The following is a 14,958-nucleotide window of genomic DNA, read 5'->3' on the forward strand; positions in this document are numbered from 1 at the left end:
AATCCTTACTGATCCACCAGTTGACAGATGGCAGGTTATATAGAGACAGAGAAAAATATTATCCTTTTATAACTAAATTCATTTTCCTCTGAGAAACAGCAGCTCTGCTGCTATGGAAATGAAGGTCACCATGACAACAGTAAACAACCCCCAAGAATGGTCACTGAATAGGCTGAAAAGAACATCTGCCCCAGCACAGCGTCCCAGCTGCCCTGGGGCGAAATTCACTAATAGTGCGGTGATGCCGCGTGACAGAAGCTGCCGCCTGTGCCCTGTCCAAATAAATGAAGTGTGCAATTGAAGTCGACATCAAAATGCCTTCCCTTGCAGATTACTGCCTCTGTGTCCGCTAAACCCAATGACTAATGATGGGGGACAAGGGGCTCGCACTTGTCAGTTTTTGTACAAATTACATACCAAAAAATTCAATTTACTACTAATGGCTCCATGGCACTTTATTTTGGGTATTATGCTAGAAAATTACTTTTTTAATGTTTAAAAAAGTACGTTTTTTCATACTTTATACGTGTGGTTTAATTCCAACGGAGTAATACGATGTGGTAAAAAGAGGCCCACAAGCAATTAATGATATGGACGACACTGCTTCCCAAAGACAAGGTCTCAAGGAAGAAAGAAAAAAAAAATAGACCTTGACTCTGAAGAGTTTTTTTCTATTTTGCCTGCAGAAGGCCTGTTACTTACACTCCATAATGGACTAAAAGTTTATTTTAATAAGTACATTATATGAGAAACAAGTAAATTAACTTATTTGGCAACTCCAGGGGTGAAATTCCTAAAACAGTCACCATTTCCCACTGATATTAGTATATATATTGTATATGTAAACTACTATATATATCAACTAATATAATCATTAATCAAATATATACAAACTATTATAGATAATATACATACTATATTAGCTATTATATATAATAGTATATATATATAGTTTATATATTTGGCAACTCCAGGGGTGAAATACCTTAAACAGTCACCATTTCTCACTGATATTAATATATATTATATATTAATTACAATGCACTTTATATATGTATATTAATATTATATATTAAGATATATTAACCATTATATAATAGTATATTAAGTACTTTTATATATAATATATAAATTATGCATATTATATATAATCATTAATAAAATATATATTATTATATAATAGTATACATAGTTTATATATACTATTATATATAATAGTTAATATACTATAAATTATACATAAAATATTAGTTTATAATAGTTGTATGTTACAGTTTATAATATATAATATAATTTATATATTGTAAATTATATATAATTTGTTATATATTATAAACTATAGTTTATATATACTAGTACATATAATAGTTAATATATTATAAACTATTAGTTTATAATGTATATAAGTTTATAACAATATATGAGTTATATAATATATAACATGTTATATGTTATATGTAATATAAACTATATAATATAAACTATGTAAACTATATAATATATAATATCGACTAAGCTTTATACAGTTTATAATAGTATACATAATAGTTAATATATACTACTATATATAATGGTTAATATGGTTTATATATACACTATTATAAAATAGTTTACATATTAATTAGTTGAATGGTTTTATATATTTAATATATATAAAAACATATATATTTATATATATAAAACCATTCAACTAAAAAATTAAAAGTTCTCCCCACTGCCCCTGTGGCTCCCACTGCCTTGGGTCCCTTGGTGCCCCACAGGGCCTGTTGCCTGGAAGTAGCACTCACAGCCCCAGCATTCTTGCTGGCATCTCACAAGTCACAAGGGACAAGCAGTTCCTGAGGGGGGGCTGTTAAGGCCACAGGCCTTTCCCTCTTGCCCCTCCTTTTAGAAATGGCCTTTTCCTTTCTCAGGGGGTAGCCAAGAAAAATGATTTTTTCCTGCCAAGCAAAAGGTCTCTGCCATTACTGAGAACGCAACTGCTACAGGTGACCATGGCTGGCCTGGCTACATGGTCCCTACCTCCACAGGTGACTCGTACCCAAAGTTTTCCTCAGTGGCCAGGAGGTTTGCTGGGCCCAGAACAAGAGGAAACACAGGGAGGAAGTCTGGAGTCTTTTTCTATTTATATGGCCAGAAAATTAAAGGAAGTATTTCCGTATTCTTCAAAAACACATTAAAGGAAATTGTAGAGGGACACAAATAAAAAGAAGACATAGTGAAAGAAAGAAAACAGAAAGAGAGAAAGGAAACCTTAAAGGAAAAGTATCCCATCAATAATCACACATGTGGGAGAACCTAAGCGGGGCATTCCCAAGGCACACTTGGGGGGGTGCTTTGGATTTGTAGAGCATCCACCTGTGACCCCCCACCCCCACCCAGCCAAGCCAAACAGATACATAAACTGAAAAAAAAGCAGCATGCTGAGGGACGTGTCCCCCGTCTTTCCTTCAAACCAGATGTGCCATGCCTGATGCCTCCACAGATAAAAATCCTGATGTGATCATGGAACTAGTGCTGGTCTCCGGTCATTTGGGGCAGGTGCAACCCCCAGCCTTCACATGATCTCATTCACAATGCATTCCTACAGCCCCACTCTCCCTTCTGAAAGGATCAGTTCCTGAATAAGTAGCCCTATGGGCAGAATGGAGCAGAGAGCAAGGCTTGGAATTCTCCTCTCTTGACATCTTAGTAAGCGAATTGGCAAATGCAAGAACTGCAAATGGTAGGAGAAAATTAAAATGTTTATGCACACTGGCATACTACAGTACCAGCCCTTCCCCAGGGGAGTACAGCGAGTGCCATTGTTTCAAAAATCAACTTTACTGAGGGATGATTTACATACAAGAACATGTGCCCATTTTAAGTGTAGAGTTTTAAGAGTTCTGACACCACTGTTACCACCATCATCAAGATAAAGAGCATAGCCAAGATAGAGATTTCCATCACCCCAAAGTTTACTTGCACCCCTTGGCAGACATACCTACCCCTAGTCTGGACAACCATAGATTTGCCTTCTGTTATTCATCAAAGATGTGGTGTCAATAGTTCATTCCTTATGGCTATCACTGAGTTGTAGTCACTGAATGGATATACCACAATTCATTCACCGGTAGGTTGACATTGGATTGTTTCCAGTTTTGGATATGATACAAAAGCTGCTGTAAACTTTTATACCAGTCTTTTTTGAACCTGCATTTTCATTTCTCTTGGAAAATTGCTGGTAAACATATGTTTACCTTTACAGAGAATCGCTACATTGTTTTCCAAAGAGGGTGCGTGTACCATGCAGGAGAGTTTCAGTTGCTCCATATTTTTTGCCACTACTTGAAATTGTCAATCTTTAAAAACGTTAGCCATCTAGGGCATATATAGTGATATTTCACTGTGGTTTTCATTTATATTTCTGTAATGACAAATAACCTTGAGCATCTTTTCATGTGCTTGATGGCCATTCGTATCTTACATGAAAAGTCTGTTGAAGTCTTTTATCTATTTTTTAGTTAGGTGGTTCAACTAGTATTCTTCAGTTGTAAGATTTTTAAAAATATTCTGAATATAAGTCCTCTATGAGATATATGTTTTTTTCTCAGTCCATGGTTTACTATTCTGTTTCCTAAGAGTGTCTTTTAAGAAGCAGAAGTCTTCAATTTTTACTTAGTCCAGTTTACCATTTTGTTCTTTTACAGCTTAGTGTCTTTTGTGCTCTAAGAAATCTTAGCCTACCCTAAAACTGCAAAGATTTCCCAAGTGTCATCTTTTTGGTTTTCATTTGTGAGTGTACTAGATATAACACTTTCTGGGTTCAATATCCAGATTGACAGGCAAACAAAAATAGACGTCATCACTCAGACCTCTTTCCTTATCCAGCAAGCTGGTTAAGCACAGACCTAGCACTGTAGATCAATGCCAGAAGGACCCTCTTTGGCTCCTGGGGTGAACACCAAGCAGCCTAATGAGTCTGATAACCTTCTATGGAAAAGTGTCCTGGACTCTCTGCTAGAACATCTCATATGCCTTTCTCCTTGTCACACCCTGACACCCTGTCAGTGCTTCTGTCTTCAGAGCCAACAACCTCCTGTCTCTCCTCTCCAAAGAGAAGAGACACTATAATGCTTACTCTTATCTATTATTAAAATACTTAAGTTTTTCCCCTCTTTTTAAAAGTCATGAAAGTAATGTGTGTTCACTGTAAAAAAAAAAACAAAAACAAAACACCGGATGGATATAATTTGAGAGATAAATGCCTTCCCTATAGGCTTACTTTCAAAATCATATTTTCTTATATATATGTCCAGAAATTATCTATGCAAAAATAAGCATATATATATATACATTCATTGAAATACAAACAAATACACACATATATACTTACTCATGCACGCAAATCTATCTTTTTAAAAAATAACTTTAGATGGAAAACAGTTTCCTGCAACTTAAAATTTTTTTCACTTAACAAATTTCGTCAGCCTTTTATATTAGTATATGGTATCAAAAGTTTTTCTACAGTGAGATTTTTGTGCATAAAAACACACTGCACTGTTTGTACAGGCATTCCCTTTTCTTTAGATTGCAAACTACCAGAAGGTAGAAAGAAAGTATTTGAGTTGATTATATAACTTGTGCTCAGCACGGTACTCCAACCTACAGATTCTGGGCACGCTTCTCCCAGTCCCCTCACCCAAACACCCCTCCCTTGGATCTCTCCACCCCACCCCTTCCTATGAGGATACAGTGCTGCCCTACTCTCTCCCTCCTGTGCCTCTCTCTGGGGCTCACTCCCGCTCTCTACCTTAGGTAATGTGCTCCTTTTCATCAGCACACTCTGGGTCTCTATAAAAAAGTCTAAATTTTCTGTGGTCAAGAGAGACTACTGGTGGTTTACCTCTTTAGATAGCAGAGGAACTTTCTGATGCAGGCACGCTATCGTGGTAGGATGCTTTTGACCAAAGACATTGGAGCTTTGTGTCTGGAATTATTTCAGGGGACTGGGTAGCTGTTTGGTGGATAGCGGGGGCTTCTGCTTCAGAGGCATAGCTGATTGTGAAGGATAAAGGGCCCGGGACGAGATCTCTAGGAGGGGAGCAGTGGATTGGCTTTGTAGGATCTTCCCTAGAGGGTCCAACCCAGTTTATCAGCATAAGAAAAGAGACAGGCATTTTGGCCAGGAACTCTTTCTAGGAATGAAGACCCACTTGGCAGGAGTGCTTCATGTTGTATCTCAGGGGGAATGAAGTGAGACAGAGGGGTACAAGAGAACAAGGAAGTGCCACTCTTTAAATTTTGGGATGGGGAGGGTCCTCCCATCAGTACCTAATTCAGCATCCTAATTCAGGAACGAAGTCATTGATTGCTGGTTCATTCAGCCTCACACCACGCATGCTGCCATGGGTGCTGAATTAATTCAGGAACCAAATCAATGATTGCTGGTTCATTCAGCCTCACACCACACGTGCTGTCATGGATGCTGAACAGAGTTATGACCAACCATTATCCAAACTGAGCTAATCTCAAATCCCATATTAAAAAAAATTCCTCCTTTGCCCATGCTTCAGTAACAAACGTTACTTCTCCTCTGGACCGGTTCCCAGCAGCCTATTTCAATTTTCATCTTTAATGCAGTTGTCTTATCACATTGCCTCTTCTCTATAGTACGAGACTGGAAAACGGTCACACATCTTAAAGATGTTTTCAAATCCTCTTGTTTTGAATGTACACACACAGTTATATTATGCTGCAGGGAGACGAACAGGTAACACAGTTTCCAGAACCCACGGTCCAGCTATTTGGGCGAAGAGAAATATTGAGCCTCAGTTTCTCAAACTGTTGAGATGGTTCCTTTGGTTGTGGAAGAGGCTTCTCCTCTGCGGACAGGATGGGAAAAGCGCTGCACTAGACATGAGGATTCTTGGGTTTTAAGTCCTGGGTCTGCTGACTTTCCTTTCATTTTGCTGTGCCTGAGTCCACTCATTTTAAAATGATGGGTGGGTGGCTGCAGACTTCGAAGGGGCCGGTTTGGTTTTTCATCCCTTTCCACATAGTTCCTGCTCTGTAATATCCCTTGACTTGCTCCTCCCTCTGTGACTTGTGGTTGCCAGAGCTACAGATTCCAAGGAACACCTACCAAATAGGGCATCTACTCCAAAGACCTTAGGGGCAGCTAACAGCCTTAGTAAGGCTGGGAGAATATACTATTGCCTCCAGAAAGCCATGGTCTGTCCTGATAGGTCCCTGCCAGGTCTACTTCACAGGAATCCATCAAGTCTGGTGTGCGTATTCTGTGGGTTCCTGGTGTGGTTTCTAAGCATGTCCACTCCCCTTCCTCTGGGACTGAGTTTCAGAGGGAAGTGACTTGGAGAGGCCATCTGCTTTAACAAACTAAGAATACAAGGCCAGCAGGAAGCCCCTGCTTCAATCCACACTGCAATATACACCTGCTGCAAAAATGTAAGCACTGCCTACAGCACCTCTGAGCTGACCCACCTAACAAAACAATGACAATGAAACACTTCCCACAGAGAAAGCCTAAGAGTCATAACCATTACCGTCTTAGAAATCATGTGATTTTCCACAGGGCTAATGTGTTTCTCCAGCTCTCCCTGCTCTCCCTCACACCTGAGGAGTCTTATAGGATGATGAAATCTCTTTAACTGAATAAAATAAATTCAAGAAACAAACAAACAAAAATACCAAATAATAGATGACACACAGACAGAAAAGATCAGATATAAAAACATGGGTAAGCTGGGCGTGGTGGCTTGTGCCAGTAATCCCATCACTTTGGGAGGCCAAGGTGGCAGATTGATTGAGGTCAGGAGTTCAAGACCAGCCTGGCGAACATGGTGAAACCCCATCTCTACTAAAAATATAAAGATCAGCTGGACGTGGTGGTGCACACCTGTAGTCCCAGCTACTCAGGAGGCTGGGGCGTAAGAACTGCTTGAACCCAGGAGACAGAGGTTGCAGTGAGCCAAGATGGTGCCACTGCACTCCAGCCTGGGCGATGGAGTGAGACTGTGTCAAAAAAAAAAAAAAGAACATGGGTACATAGACAGATACATACACTAGGGTGTTCCCTAGCACCTAGAACAGTGCCTGGAACATCTGGAGTGCTGGATAGTTAGTGAACAAGTGAATGGATGGCTTGTCCAATCTGCTGCTGGGTGAATCCAGCTGCCTGAGGTCTGGCACCCAGCTTGGGGGAGAAGTACTGGATGTTCCCCAGGGAATAAGCCTCCAGATGTGCAGTGAAATTCCATGGGAACCCCAGAAACCCAAACATCAGGCTCCACCCTAGCTGAGGGAATCTTTGTAGGAATCTGTCAGGGAATTCTGAAGTGTCTGAAAGGTGAAGAATGGTTGTCGCAGTAAATCAAGGAAGCCATCCAAAGAAGCCATCGAGGAAGACAAGTGGTCCCAGATCTTCTATAACATTACTGGACTTCTCTGCTTTGAAATATCTTTGTCCATTTTCTCTAACTCTGCCTGAGAATGACACAACTGGGGCATTAATTAACCCCCCAAAATGGAGAAAAAATATAGTCAGCCCTCCATATCCATGGGTTCCATATCCACAGATTTCATCAGCAAAGATCAAAAATATTAGGGAAAAATAATTTCAGAAAATGTTACACTGTTGCTGACATGTATACTATGTAGTTAGATGATGGCTGCATCTGTACTGAACACGTTCAGGCTTTTTTCTTGTCATTATTCCCCAAACAATGCCGTCTAACAACTATTTACATAGTATTTACATTGTATGACATATTATAAGTAACCTAGAGATAACAGAGTACAGAAGAGGATGTGCATAGATCACATACAAATACTACACTATTTTATGTAAGAGACTTGAACATCCTCAGATTTTGGTATCTTACGGGGTCCTAGAACCAATCCCCCATGGATACCAAGGGATGACTGTGCTTAGATAGATAACTTTTAGGGACAAAGGGATAAGAACAGATGAAAACAAGCAAGCAAACAAATAAACAAAACTGTGGATTTCGTGGGGAAATGCTGAGTAGATCTGCGTTTATGCACACCTTGTATACTAAGCCAGTATTTTCAACTGTGGGCAATTTTGCACTTCCTTCCCCCAAGGATGTATGGCAATGTCTGAAAATGTTTCTGATTGTCATGACTGGGTGGGAGCTGGAGGGTGCTACTGGCGTCTAATGGGTTGAGGCCAGGGAGGTTGCCCAACATTCTACAGTGTACAGGACAGCCCCCACCACAAAGAATGATCCAGTCCAAAAGGTGAGAAACCTCACAGTAAGCTCACAGATACATGTGCTATGATCAAGAAAAGCAGCTCTTCAAACCAAACTATCTCAAATAGAACACATCAAAAGTAAACAGATATACAATTCACTTTGTTGTTGACGTCTTTCTTTTCCTCCTTTTTGCAAAATCCCTAGGCATCGGTTAAGACAGATAGGATATCTACATTTGTTGCTTTGAAATCACTGAAGTAAGAGCCATACCCTTTGGCTTCTGTTGCAATCAATCAAGATATCTCTAACAGCCGCCTCTGATCTTGAAGGCAGCAGAACACAGGGTGCCATCAGCTCTATTGACGTCATTTGCCATGAATATTTTTTCCACTTCCCTTTTGGCTGAAGGTTATTGAGAAAGAAGTTGCCCGAGTGAGCAGGAGGGATGAAGTGGGAAACGGGAGATGGGATTCACTGTGGACGTGAACTGCAAACACCTTAGGGGTTCTTGTCACAGTGAAACAGGAGACAAAGTGACGCCAGGGAGCCCAGTGCACAAGCTTCTGATGAGCAGGATTTTAGGGAACAAAAATCTCCCACTAAGTGGACACCAAGTTGTGATTTTACGCATCATCTTTAGGATGGAAGTGGGAGACAGAGAACACCAAGAGCAGCCTTTCTTCTCCAAAAAAATGAATCAAAGAACACCCCAAACTCTTGTTGCTCTGAAGACATGAGACAAGCTCAAAGCAATGACTAAGCAAACTGAAACTAACAGCTGTTTGTTGGAACAAAAGATAATCTAATTAAGTTGGTAGGTGAGTTGCAGGGATGTCAGGGGGGAAAGGGGAAAGGATGAATGATCTATACAAATACTACACTATTTGTCTGGGCGCGGTGGCTCACGCCTGTAATCCCAACACTTTGGGAGGCAAAGGCAGGTGGATCACTTGAGGTTAGGAGTTCAAGACCAGCCTAGCCAACATGGTGAAATTCCATCTCTACTAAAAATTCAAAAAATTAGCCAGGTGTGGTGGCAGGTGCCTGTCAGTCCCAGCTACTTGGGAGGCTGAGGCACGAGAATCACTGGAACCCAGGAGACAGAGGCTGTAGTAAGCCAAGATTGTGCCACTGCACTCAAGTCCGGGCGACAGAGCGAGACTCCATCTCAAACAACAACAACAAAAACTAAGAACAAAAACTGCACTATTTTATATAAGAGATTTGAACATCCTGAGGTTTTGGTATCTTAGGGGGTCCTAGATATCCATGGATACCCAACAGATGACTGTGCTTGGATAATGTTTAGGGCCAAGGGGTAAGAACAGATGAAAACAAACTAACAAACACATCTCCAAGTAAGCTCTACATTTCGTTGGGGGTACCCTGGGTATTAGGCTCCCATTCACACATTTCCTGAGTCTTTCCAGCTTAAATATAGGGACTGGTGAACTCTAAAGGAAGAATTTACAGGCTCCGAGGAGGAGCGTCACAGCGAACCCTGCAAATTCGGAATATATTTGTCCAAGTCAGCTCCCCAACAGGGAGCATCTTTCTAACTTGCGTAAACTGCCCATCTATTACCCCTCGTTTCACTTCATCAGGAAGGGGATTCTAGGAAAAGCTACTGGAAGGTAAGTACGGAGCTCAAAGAGCATCCTGGGCTGGGAGCCTGGTGCTGGGGGCTGTCTCAGGTACCCCAATTCTAATGTGGTGTTAGGATGGCCAGGCTGGAAGCTCTCGGGGCCTCTCACTTCCTCTGAGTCGATTACTGTCCCTGCTGCTTCTCTGCTTGAGAAATGAAAGGAGTACCTCGATACTCCCCAGGCGGATGCTTCCGTATTTCTGTTTTCTCCAGGCAACAAGAAATGCTTTAACTTTGATGTCTTCTGGATCCCTTAATTCTAAGGTACTTTTCGCCTCAGCAGCAAGGCCTGCGTCACATTGCCGTCACATTCCCGAATCTGATTTGTTTCCAAATCAAGTGAACGCGTCGCCTCCAGCCCTTTGACACTGCCACCTCAGACACCTCTTTTATCTGGCACTCTAAATTTTCCTACTGATCAACATTGACTTCTTTAATATCTTTGACCAGTTGATCAAAATCTTTCTAGCAGCTGCCAGGAGAAAACTCAAAGAACCATGTAGACAGAAACTGAGAGTATCAAAAAACCTAAAATTCTAGATTTGAATCCCAGGGCAAAGGTGACAAATGACCCAGAACAAGTTGTGATCCTGTCCCATGGGTAATAAGACAGGGCAATTATTGAAGAGGCAAGAGGTTTTGATTTGGTTCTCTTTGGCTTGTTAAATCGTGCTGGGCTTGTCTGAGGTCAGTTTACGTATTTTTAAAAATTTTTAAAGCCTCCCATAGATGAATGAGAAACTACACATTCCTCTGAAGTCCTTTCCCCTTTGCATCTCATCCAGTTGTGAACCTCTGCTTACTGCATTCTCTGGTTTCTGTCTCCTGGGTCGCCCCTCTCTGGGGATGCTGTAACTCATAGCCATGTGCAAAGGGGAGGGGACATTTGGGATTGCCATGGAGGGGATTCCGACCCTGCAGGGAGGGAGGAAAGGGGGATTAATGCCGAAGCCCTCTGGACTCTGGCATTCTTTGCTTTGAAAACGTCCTGCTTGCTCCTGGTTTCTTCAACCAGTGTTACAGCTGAAGCTCACCACCCAGGAGGGGACTGGGGCCAGCCTCAGGTGCAACAAGGCTTCCATAGGGCAGGAACAGGAATGGGGACTCCCAAGAGACACCCCTAAGCACCTCAGAGCCCGGCCACACTGGTGTCCAAGAGAAAGGATGTGCCAAGGCCAGAAGCCAGAGGTGGGACCAGGAAGCCCCTTGAGACCAGAGCCAAAAGCCCAGGGAGATGCTCAGAGCATAGAGGCCTGGGCATGGCCAGCCAGGACCACCAGTGCATCTTTCTTGAGTCTGTTTTCCCCTCTCTATGCTATAAGGTCATCTTCCCCAATGACTGGCTTTCCCCAACCATCACTTCTCTCCACTTACTGGAAGATAGCTCCTGCCCAGTTCCCACGCCAGAAGCCACTTCCTCCTCTAGTAAAAGGGTTCGTGGTTGCTGGTAACCCCTGCACCAACTTTCCCACAGCTGTGGGGGTGCTCACAGTGGCTTGGCCCTAGCAGGCATGGCAGCGCTTGTCAGTGCTGAGAACTGAACATTTCCACGTGCACCACATCTTCATTAGCTCTGTCTTCAACTAGGTCAATGTGCAAATCATCTTTTCCAGAAGGAAAGCTTGCATCTCAGAGTGACACTGGCAGGTGTGTTAGCGAGAATAAACACCACACAGAACCCTGCCATCAGGGCTTCAAGGCACACACTCACTGTGTGCCCACCTCTCCACTGTCTTCCTCCCCAATGCTCGAGCACTGAAGAACTGGAGGGTGACTCTGAACAGAGGCTCACTTTGCCTGGGGATGTATGTCTTATACTAACTCAAAAGAATTTAAAAAGGAACTACGGAGCCAGTGATGCTCCCAGACCTGACACTTGACTCTCATTACAGAGACACTGGACGTAGTCTGAGAACAAAACCTCACCATGTTCCTTCTGGGTAGACTTCTACCATACTGAATCACACACCCGGTCCCACTATGCCATAAACCACCGTTCTGCTGAGATGATCTCTTTGTTACAAAAGGTTTTGCCTTTTGATTTCCTTACTAGAAAGCTGCTTCTCAAACACCTGGAAGGGGATGTGTAATGTGCTACAGTCTAATGTGCTTGACCTCTTTAAAGCTCATGCTGAAGTCTGATCCCCAGCATGGGAGGTGGGACCTCCTTGGAAGTGTTTGGTTCACAGGGAGGATCCCTCGTGAATGGCTTGGAGTTGTCCTTGTGGTCCTGAGTTCTTGCTCTACGTGTTCCCATGAGAGCTGGTTGTTAAAAAGAGCCTGGCACCTCCCTCCCTTCCCCCATCTCTCGTGTTTCCCCGTTCACTCTGTGACTTCTCCCCTTTTCGCATTTCGCATGAGTGGGAGTAGTCTCGGGTCTCCATCAGGCGCTGGTGCTGGCACCATGAAGTGGTACAGCCTATGGAACCTTGAGCCTGATAAACCTCTTTTCTTTATAAATTACCCAGGCTCAGGTATTTCTTTCTAAGTAATACGAAAAAACCCACAGAACTTTGGAAAGTGAATTCAGGACTGCTGATTCTAGCAGCAGGTCTCATGGGTACCGAGCTCTCTCTAGGCCTCAGTTTTAACACAGCCTTTACTCTCTCTAGTCAAATCTTCCTCCAGAAAATAGACTAGGAAAAAAATAGAAAAGCAAATCAAACGCTTGGTATTTAAAAAAAATTTTTTTAATAGTTTTCTGAGATGCGTTGATTCAGAAACAACTCTTACATATTATCAGTTGAAAAATAAAACAATGCACCAAAAAAGCATTTGCATTTTCCTTTATCTTACACGGGCCCTTCACCTACTGTCTGCCTCACACCTAAAGCAGAGCCTGGTTCCTGGGAAGTCCTACATGGGTACAATGAGAAGGCTACGATATATAACTGCCATCGCTTTTGCTTTCCCTGAATAGTGCATATTCAATTTGATACAAAGAGACGTCAGCCCCATTCATCCATCCGTCCGTCCGTCCATCCATCCGTCCATCTGTCTATCCATTCATCCATCCATCATTGAGAACAAAAGATATCGTTACGCTGTTAATGAGTATTTCATTTTAGACACAGTTAAGTATGGAAATGTAGATTCAGGACTACGACTATACATAAAGGTATCATGGAAATAAAAGGATTAAGTTTTCCACCTAACAATATTCACCTGCAACACCGCACTACTGGGAGAGAAACAGGAACGTGCGCACGCTGCCCTGGACCTGTGGGAGTTACTGTTCTGTCTTGAAGTGTGGGGAAGATCCCTAAACTCAGGCCCACTGGGCAAAGAAGTTGAAAACAATTACTTTGGGTTTAAAAATTAGTCTAAACCATAATGTAAGAGCTGATTTTCTGGTGATTGAATGGGAAACGGGTTCTAAAGAAAATCTCCACAGAATTTTCTAGAATGGTTATTAAGAATGGCTACATCCCTGGACAAGTATTCTGCATGTCAGGAGTCTACTTTGAAAGATCCTTCTTTTTTGAATGTGTTCGATTTAAAAAAAAGTCAAGCTCTTTACTTTCTAGCCACATGGTCTATGGGGTGCTGTGATCAGAATGTGTCCCCCAAAACTCCTATGTTGAAACCGAGTCACCAAGGTGAAAGTATGAGGGGGTGAGGCCTTTGGGAGGTGATGAGGTCATGAGGGAGGGGCCCTCATGGTGATACGGGAAGTGCAGGCTACAGAAGGGCGGGGACCCTGGCAAGGGCTACACCCTTGGGCCTGTGCCCAAGGACCTAAATGAGGACAGCCATTTCTGTTTTCGTGCCCAAAAAGTTGCCTTTTGGCCTGCCACATCCCCATCTTGTGCCCACAAAAACCCAAGACCCTACTTGGCACTGACGTAAGCGGCTGGACGTTAAGAGGAGCAGAACAACACACCATCGACAGACACCAACAGACAACAGCAGGCCATCGACGGCGGGACAACGTGGAATTTGGCTGGGGGTGATTGGAGGGGAGTCTGGTCACTAGGCTGCCCCACGCCAGGGGAAGACCACCTTCTGGCTCCCCATTCACCTCTGCGATAAGGCAGAGAGTCTGACTGAGCTGATTAACACAAGCTGCCTGCAGACGGCAAAACTGAAAGAGCGCCCTGTAACACAGGCCCAGCGGGAGGGACTTCGGGAGCTGTAAACACTCAACCCTAGATGAGGTCAGAGCCCAAAAACGCTCCCCACAACCTGCCCGTCTACATGCCCCTCTTAGGAGTTTGAGCACTGGGGCACCGAAGAAGCGAGGTGCATGCCTGTCACACGCCCTGGGAGCGGGATTCCATGAATGGATGACAGCCCTCATAAAAGAGACCCTAGAGGGCAGCTGGTCCCCTCCACTATGGGAGGACACAGCAAGAAGACGCCCTCTAGGAACCAGAGAGCAAGCCCCATCAGACGCGGAATCTGCTGGCCCCTTGATCTTGAACTTCCCAGCCTTCAGAACTGTGAGAAATAAATTTCTGTTGCTTGTAAGCCACCCATTTTGAGGTATTTTATTATAGCAGCCTGAATGGACTAACATAGTGGGTAAACCGCCCAGTACAGAAGCGCAAATACTAAGTAAGTGTCATGCGGAATAAAGGAGGCCCAAGCGCTGAGGGCCAGAGCCTGGTCAGGGACACGTGCTTTTAAAGGAGATGAGCTTGGGCCAAACGTGGTCTCCTCTTGTGGATGCTGCGTATTCACTCCAGACAGAACTGTAAATGCTAAGCCAAATAAAGCTCTTCGGTTTGTATCTGGGGCATACTTGTTTTTGGAAAAACCAAGAGGGCTCGATAATTGCCAGAAAATATGATGAACAGACCCAGGCCGACTGGAAGGGTAAGATCGATGGAAGATGATGGCGTGGACAGGGGAGGTTTCCGTTCCCAGTGGGGTGGCAGCAAGGACAAAAACATCTGGAGAGGTGCTCCTCAGGCCCGCCCGGCACGCGGGTGGATCGGGTTACTTCATGACGGCAACTGGGTTCGTTCTGTACCATGAAAACCATATTTCATCTTTCAATAGGAAAAAAATTACAGCTAGTGTTATACAAGCAAAACGAAACAAAGAAAACTGGAAAACAGAGAGGGAAAAATCAACCACCGTAACTGCCAC

General features: G+C 43.2%; 1 protein-coding gene across 30 annotated transcripts in view; it reads right to left on the bottom strand.

Annotated features, from left to right (window-relative positions):
• The window catches only part of FOXN3 (forkhead box N3), a 468,244-nt gene that overhangs the window by 35,316 nt on the left and 417,970 nt on the right, over nucleotides 1-14,958 (bottom strand). The gene's annotated exons all lie outside the window — the stretch shown is intronic.

Source organism: Macaca mulatta, chromosome 7, assembly GCF_049350105.2.
Source record: "Macaca mulatta isolate MMU2019108-1 chromosome 7, T2T-MMU8v2.0, whole genome shotgun sequence".
NCBI classification, from domain to species: Eukaryota; Metazoa; Chordata; class Mammalia; order Primates; family Cercopithecidae; genus Macaca; species Macaca mulatta.